This window comes from Chenopodium quinoa, unplaced genomic scaffold (assembly GCF_001683475.1).
Source record: "Chenopodium quinoa cultivar QQ74 unplaced genomic scaffold, ASM168347v1, whole genome shotgun sequence".
Classification (NCBI taxonomy): Eukaryota; Viridiplantae; Streptophyta; class Magnoliopsida; order Caryophyllales; family Amaranthaceae; genus Chenopodium; species Chenopodium quinoa.
This window is the reverse complement of record NW_018742287.1, coordinates 2,560,907-2,568,729: the sequence shown is the minus strand read 5'-3', so window position 1 is coordinate 2,568,729 and position 7,823 is coordinate 2,560,907.

Genomic DNA, 7,823 nt, shown 5'->3' with positions numbered 1-7,823 from the left:
AAAAAATTGTTTCTGGTTTTAATTTTTAATTTTATGTTCCTATGTATTGTTTTTTTTTTTTTTGAATTATATTTTTGTATGTAAAAAAATTATAAGTTCCCTTTTTTTTTTTATAAATTTTCTTTAAAATTTTGATGTTCTTCTTTTTTTAAGTTTTTGCAATTTTAAATTTTTTAAGTTTTGTTAGTTTTTTGTTTTTGGTTTTTTCTTTGCATTTTTGATTTTTTGTTTTTGTTTATGTTTTTCATTTTTTAGTTTGTTGTTTATATTTTTTGTTTTTGGTTATATATTTTGTTTTTGGTATATTGTTTTGTTCATATTTATATTTTTTTATGTTTATATTTATATTTTTTATGTTTTTATTTATATTGTGTTGTTTATATTTTTATTTTTTATGTTTATAATTTTATTTCCGTTACTTGTTTATTTGCTTTTGTGTTTATTTTCGTCCTTTTTTGTATTTATATTTTTTGTTTTTGGTAATATTTTTTGTTTTTGTTTTTGTTTATGTTTGTTTTTTTTTTGTTTGTAGTTTATATTTTTTGTTTTTGGTATATGTTTATGTTTATATTTCTTATGTTTATATGTATATTGTCTTGTATATATTTATATTTTTTATGTTTATAATTTTATTTCCGTGACTTGTTTATTTGCTTTTGTGTTTATTTTCGACTTTTTTTAATTTGTTTTCGTTATTATGTTTCGTTATTTACTTGGAGTTAGGCATCGCAATTTGGACCTGGTGCGGGGAAGAGTATTGACGTCGTGAGGAGTACGATCTACTCAATGGAGAGCTCGGGGCCCAGACACGTTAGATCCCGTGGTATTTCGACCTCGGCCCGCAGAGAACGGGTGCACTGTTCTGCGGACGATCAAGATGATGATGATGATGAGGAGGAGGAGGAGGAGGAGGTCGAGGAGGAGGAGGTCGAGGACGAGGATGATGCAGATGAGGATGTCGACGATCAGAGTGGACCATATGATGATTACGGTCCATTCAGTCAGAGGCTTGATGATACGTATGAGACGCATAGGGTAGATGTGCGTAAGGGTCGAGATGGTAGGTTTGTTAGTAGATCTGGCACATCATCTGCGTCCACTGTGTCTGCGGGTAGCAGAAAACGGTCGAGGGCCGTTAATGATTCTTGGATGGTGAGGGGTGAGGTGGCCGGGGGACCTATAGACGGGAGTGTGATTCCTAGCTTTTTAGGACACATCGCTACCCGTATTTGGGAGGACCAGGAGAGGGCTTTGGATACAGGCATTTTGAAATGCCAAACCCGGGAAAAGACTTGTAGGTTTTTGTGTAGCTGGGCTGATGCTTGGCCGGAGGAGAGCGAGATGGTCGGGCGATTGAGGGGCACTAGAGTGAGTCACCTTCCTGCCACCATGCACGACAGGATTGACTGGACGCTGATCACGGCTTTCGTTGAGCGATGGCAGCCGGATACGAACTCGTTCCACCTTCCGTTCGGTGAGATGACGATCATGTTGCATGACGTCGAGGCCATCCTTGGGATTCCCGTGGAGGGAAACCGAGCATCTGTCGTCACTGATGCGGATCAGGCAGATTTACTAGCGGAGCTGTTGGCGGTGGATAGGGCTGCGCTGTACACATCGGCACTTGGTGTGTGGGATCACGGCGGCGTTAAGATCGCAGCCGTCTTGCAGCGATGTTTGCACCCTACGGCACGTAGGACGCAGGACACACAGCTGGCTGCATATGTTTTTCTTCTTCTCGGGTGTACCTTGTTTCCGGATAAGAGCGGGAACAAGCTCAGGCCACGCGACATAGTTGACGCGTGTAAGCCCGACAGAGTAGGCCAGTTTTCTTGGGGGTCGGCTACGCTAGCGTATCTGTATCGCCAGTTAGGATTCTCGAGCGGCCGCCAAGTGGGGTGACTGCCATGTGTGACCAGCACTACATGGAATGGTACATCCGGCACTCGCACCCGAGGTTGATCAAAGACATCGACGACGCAGATGATGACGATGTGCCACCTGCCACTGCCTCTTATGCGGTACGTCTCATCTTTTATTTGTTGTTCTCTTATTTTAATATATATATGTATAATACGTCGTTTCATGTTTTTTGTTTTGTGTAGTGGATGGGCAAGATTATGCAGTTGGGACACCGACTTTTTGAGGAAAGGGACTGCATGACGAGTGCATCAGGCAGAGCTGTTATTGACGATCTGGAACGGACCCTTGAGCAGTGGCAGTAGGCGTCACAGAGGGATTACTGATATTTGAAATTAGACATTATCTTTTTAGTTTGTAATATTTGAAATTATTGTTCTTAGTTTTTAAAATTCAATATTATCTTTTTAGTTTGTAATATTGTGAAATTATTGTTGTTAGTTTTTAAAATGAAACATTATCTTTTAAAAATGAACACATAGAAATGACATAAAACAACACAAGCAAACAAAAACAAAAAAATTCCCTCCAAAAAAAATTAAAAGGAAATAAAACAACACAAGCAAACAAAAACAAAAAAATTCCAAAAAAAAAACAAAACAAAATAAAACACCACAAGCAAAAAAAAATCAAAAACAAATCAAAACAAATAAACAAAAAAAACAAAACAAATCAAAAAAAAAACAAAAACAAAACAAAACCAAACAAAAAAAAAACAAACAAACAAATCAAAAAAAAAACAAAAACAAAACAAACAAACAAAAAAAAAACAAACAAACAAATAAAAAAAAAACAAAAACAAAACAAACAAACAAAAATAAAAACAAACAAACAAATAAAAAAAAACAAAAACAAAACAAAAAAACCAAAAAAAAAAAAGGGGATTAAATTAAAAAATAAAAAATAATAAAAAAAAAGAAAAACAAACAAAAATAAAAACAAACAAACAAATAAAAAAAAACAAAAACAAAACAAAAAAAACAAAAAAAAAAGGGATTAAATTAAAAAATAAAAAAAATAAAAAAAAAATATATATATATATTCCCCTAGTGGCGCCTGGCCAGGCGCCCTGGCCGTGGCTCCGGCGTCCTGGCCACGCGCCACTACCATGGTCGAGGCTTCTTTACCAGGCGCCGTTACCACGGTGGCGGCGTCCTGGCTAGGCGCCACAACCACGGCATGGCCTTTTGGCTAGGCGCCAGCCACCATTTCGTCCTTACGATGCGTTACGAACCTCGTTTTCCGATGACGACGGCGATTCTCCGGTGATCCTCGGCGATCCGGTGCTGCTCCACATTTTTTTAGTGCGAAAAATTTATCTTCGGTTAAAATTATAAAAAGGGCAAATTTGTCAAAAAATTATAAAATGTGGGCTTTATGTAGAGATTTGCGGGCGATGAATAACAAGTCCCTTTCGGTTACCTCTTTTTTTCTTTTTTTTTTTTTTTTTTTTAAAGAAATGTAAAAGAGTACACGCAATGCGTGTGCGACATTAAATCGTAGAGTGAAGGAGGTTTGCTTAGGAGTGGTTCACAAGGGGGTAAAGGTAATGGAATTAAGAAAGGGATAGAGGAGGAATGGAAAGTTTTTTTTTTTTTTTTTTTTTTTACGGTAGCGATTACTAAGGCAAATATAATCAGGGACTAGTCATCCAACGCCCCTCCTTGCTCGTGTAGCAAAGGTATGGGCTTGGTGGACCATTGTTCTATCAACCCTGATACAAACACGGATATTTAGAGTATTAGCTACTTGTGTAATGTCATTCACAATACACCGGATCTCTAATTGCACTTTGTGTGGCTGCTTTAGTGCTTGCACAGCCTGCACACAATCTGTTTTTATAAGAATGTTTCGAAACGTATATCTGACTAAAGCGTGGAAGGGTAATCCTTACTACATAACATTCCGCCTGAAGTGGTGTTGATGCAAATATCCTCTGTGAACTCTGATAATGTACTGTTGATACTCCTCTCCCTACACTGCCCACGAAATAGCTGGTTGTCATTCCTTCTGTTTATCTGCCATGTCCTTCTTCCACGCAGCATTCACAAAGATAGATATGAATCCAACGGGTGTGGAAGTCTCAACTTTAAAGACTATAGGCAGAGAAAGCCTTCTTCCTACTCCTGGAATGTTGTGAGGTGGTGTTTTGTTGGTATCAACTGCCAGCTGGAAACGTGTACCTGTGTCAACTTTAGGATTCTAAGAGGTTGAACACTCACGCCTTTGAAGATAATTTCATTCCTATGCAACCATAATGACCACATTATAGCCACAGTGAAAGTTGTTGTTTGTTGATAACATTAGTATTCCTTATGGTTTAGTTGGTAAAAAAGTAGTGATCCATGCTCTAGTATCAATGGTTATTATTGAGGAAGTGGCTTGAATTCCTAGAAGGCAACTTTTCCAAATCCTCTAAGTAATTGGGCACAAGCGGATTCTTGTTGTTGCACAAGACACACAAGGAGTTGGTTTGAATCCCACGTTTCAAGAGGTTATCCGAAATGGGTAAAGCATTGTTGAGTATTCTCCAGCGGAAGATTTTCCACTTTAGAAACAGAGGTGATCGCCAGAGGAGGCTCTTGAAGCCAGTCTTATTTGAGTTATCAACGTCTTTCCTCAATTGCATCCATAAACCAATTTGAAGGTGAACCTCCCATCCCTCTTTAGCATCCACACATAGTTGTCCTTGACTTGTTGCATGGGTATACATGTGTTACACCTAAAAATCAAAATTTTGACTTTTCCTTGACCTTGAACCAATTGACTGAGTCAAATGGACTTTAGAGTCAGTAAAAGGTTTTAGATCAATCGGTGGTTGCAAGTAAAGATGGGCTGAAGTTAGTCAAAGGCCCAATATGAACGAAAAACCGGTTTGGAGGCAAAGTAGACAAATCGACTTTTTAAAGAGAGTTGGCACCAAGAAGCATAACTGCAAAACAGCTATGGAAGTCAGCCACAATCGCTCTAATTTGTCGATAAATAAAGGTAAGGGAACTGTATAAAGGACATCAGCAAATCAATAACAAGCATTTCATTGTCTTTAAGCTTTTTTCTTAGCTTTTTTAGTTTTCCCTTAGTAGTAGCCAAGCAATAGCATAGTTTTCGTAGCATGTATTGAAGATTGTTCGTTCTTTTTCAATTGTATGAACATGGAGGTAACCTCTCAATCAACTTGTACAATTGTAGACTTGGCTTTATCCTTTAATTAATGGAGTGCATTTGCATCTTTTGTCATGCATATGTTTATCTACTCGTTTTTTTAAGCAATCTAACTTGTTTTATTTCTTTGGAAAATCTTCCTTATTATTTGTTTTTGTTGCATTAGCAAGGTTATCAGTCTTTTGAAACTAGTAACTTGGGGACCAGCCCCCTAATACTCTAGAACAATAATATTTTCCACCTCAATAAGTTTTTTGCCGACAATAATGGGAGAACACTAAACTAAATCCATTTAACTCTGTTGTTGGAAGTTTTTCCCATGGCTCCTAAGCGTTCAACACGTAAAGGAAATACACAGGAAGATGTTAACTCATCTGAACTCAATCCAAAGATTATTTTAGAGGATCAACAAGATCTAGAAAATCAACTGCGGCTAACTAAATACATGGCACACTCTTCTGAACAACTTGAGCCTCAAACACAAAGGCAAGATAAATTGATTCTAGATAAAGGCACTAGTGGAAAAAACATCATTGCAGTGCGCCCAAAACCCACTATTTGCGGCGTTTTGGTGTGTTGCATATGTGGCCGATGCAATTAATCCATATTATTTGCAGCACGCTGAAAATGGTGCAAAAAAATATGGATTAATTGAAGACAAGAAGATAAAAATACCCTAATTTTGATTATGATTAATTACTGTAGAAAAACCCTAATATCAGCATAAATTTTGCAAAAATGAAAGTAAAAACGATAGATCTAGAAAGAGAAAGCGAGAATTACCTGAATAGAGCACGAGGTACCACGAACAACCTGGACTTCTTCGTCTTTGAGCACGAGAATTGAGTAGAGCACTCATAATCACACAGGGAACGCTCGACGACGCCTTGAGACTCTTCTCTCTCTCCTCTACTCTCTAGGTTATTATGAGGTTAGGGTTTTTTGCAAGGGAGGCCAAGACGAAGTTATGTGCTCTAAAATGAAATAAAGGAATATTAATGTATTATATTTGTATTATATTATTTGCAGCGCCTTATATGTGAAACATTGCAAATAAATTTTTTTTGCAGGGTTCAAGAGTAGGGAACGTTGCATTTAATTATGTTATTTGCAACGCGCTTCACTTGGGAGTGCTGCAAATAATTCTCTTAAAAATTTTCCCAAATTTTTGCAGCGTTTTTTTTTAATAAAAAACGCTGCTATTAATTCATTAAAGTTATAAAAAACGCTGCTATTAATTCATTAAAGAGTTAACCCGTGTTGACTAACAACTATTTGCAGCATTCTATACATAGGTTTGCTGTAAATAGTGCGCTGCAAATGACATTTTTTCCACTAGTGAGGAGAAAGTCATTCCCCCTCTAGAAACTCGATACAATATACACAAAATATGTGGATATAGTAAAGAATTTGATGGAAGATTTAAAAGAAAATAATAGAGAGTAGTCTGACAACTACTATCGTATCATGGTAGAAGAAACTGCTAGAGTGGTAACAAACAAGTTAAGAAATTTTGGCTCCACTTCTCAGCAAGCGGTTACCAAACTGGTGGATAGGAACTTTCTAGATATTAATGAAACTCTAAACACTACTAACATTTCTTTATCAAAAAGTGTAGCAACTGAAGTAGTTACAAGATTTGAACCTTTAGTGGAAAAATATAACCAACTCAATGAGAAGTTGATGAAGTTATAAGATTTGAACCTTTAGTGGAAAAACATAACCAACTCAATGAGAAGTTGATGAATGTTCTAACCGCTTTTGGTAGTGGGATTACGAAGCAAAGGGAGAATATCCCTAGAGGAGTAGAAAATATGACTAGATCTCATGCAAATCTGTTCCCTCTATTAGTGCCAAGAAGTATCCTTCCTATTGGTGCTGATGAGGGGTATCGGGGTCAAGGGAGAGTTAATGGTTCAAGACCAAGTTATGAGCTAGGCTATAACCATAATGGTTATAGACCACCTTCCTCGTCTTTGCCCCCACCTGTTACTGCACACCCTATAATCTCTTCAATGGGGACTATACCTCCTATAGGAACAAAGATTATGGTCAATTATGCCAACTATGGTATTGGAAACCTGCCATATACAACATGCCATACACAAGCTGTTGCATCTGCATAAAGGGTGTGTAATACCCCGTATTTTTATACGTATTTTAATTTAAATCATTATTTTATGAAGTATTTAAATAATTTGAAATGAATTATTTATGGTATTTTATTAATTTTAAAAGAATTATTTTAATTAAAGGTCTATTTTTATTTATTTAATTATTTTGAAAATATTTTATTTTATTATTTAGAAACTTAGGGGAATATTATTATATATAAAAAAAATTTAAAGTCAATGGTATTTAAGGAAAGTCAAAGGAATAGTTTGAATAGGAGAATGGATCATTAAGGGTATAAAGGGAATTTAAGCTTAGGAGGGTTTTAGAGAGAAGGTATAAATACCCATCTTATGAATAAGTTAGATCTTGTCCAAGGTGGAGAATACCCAAAGGTAAACTCTCTCTCTCTCTCTCCCCCTCCTCTTATTTTCTCTCTCCTTTAATTTTACCCCTCCCCTTTTTAAATTTTTTTCACGCACCACCACCACCACACACCCGGTGGCCGGCTTCCACCACCACCACAGCTGGCCGCTGCCGCCAGCACAGGGCTGGTAGCAACAACAGCCGTGGGAGGTGGCACCAGACACCCTCCCTTCTCCCCCTTGTTGTGCGTGTGTTTTGTATAA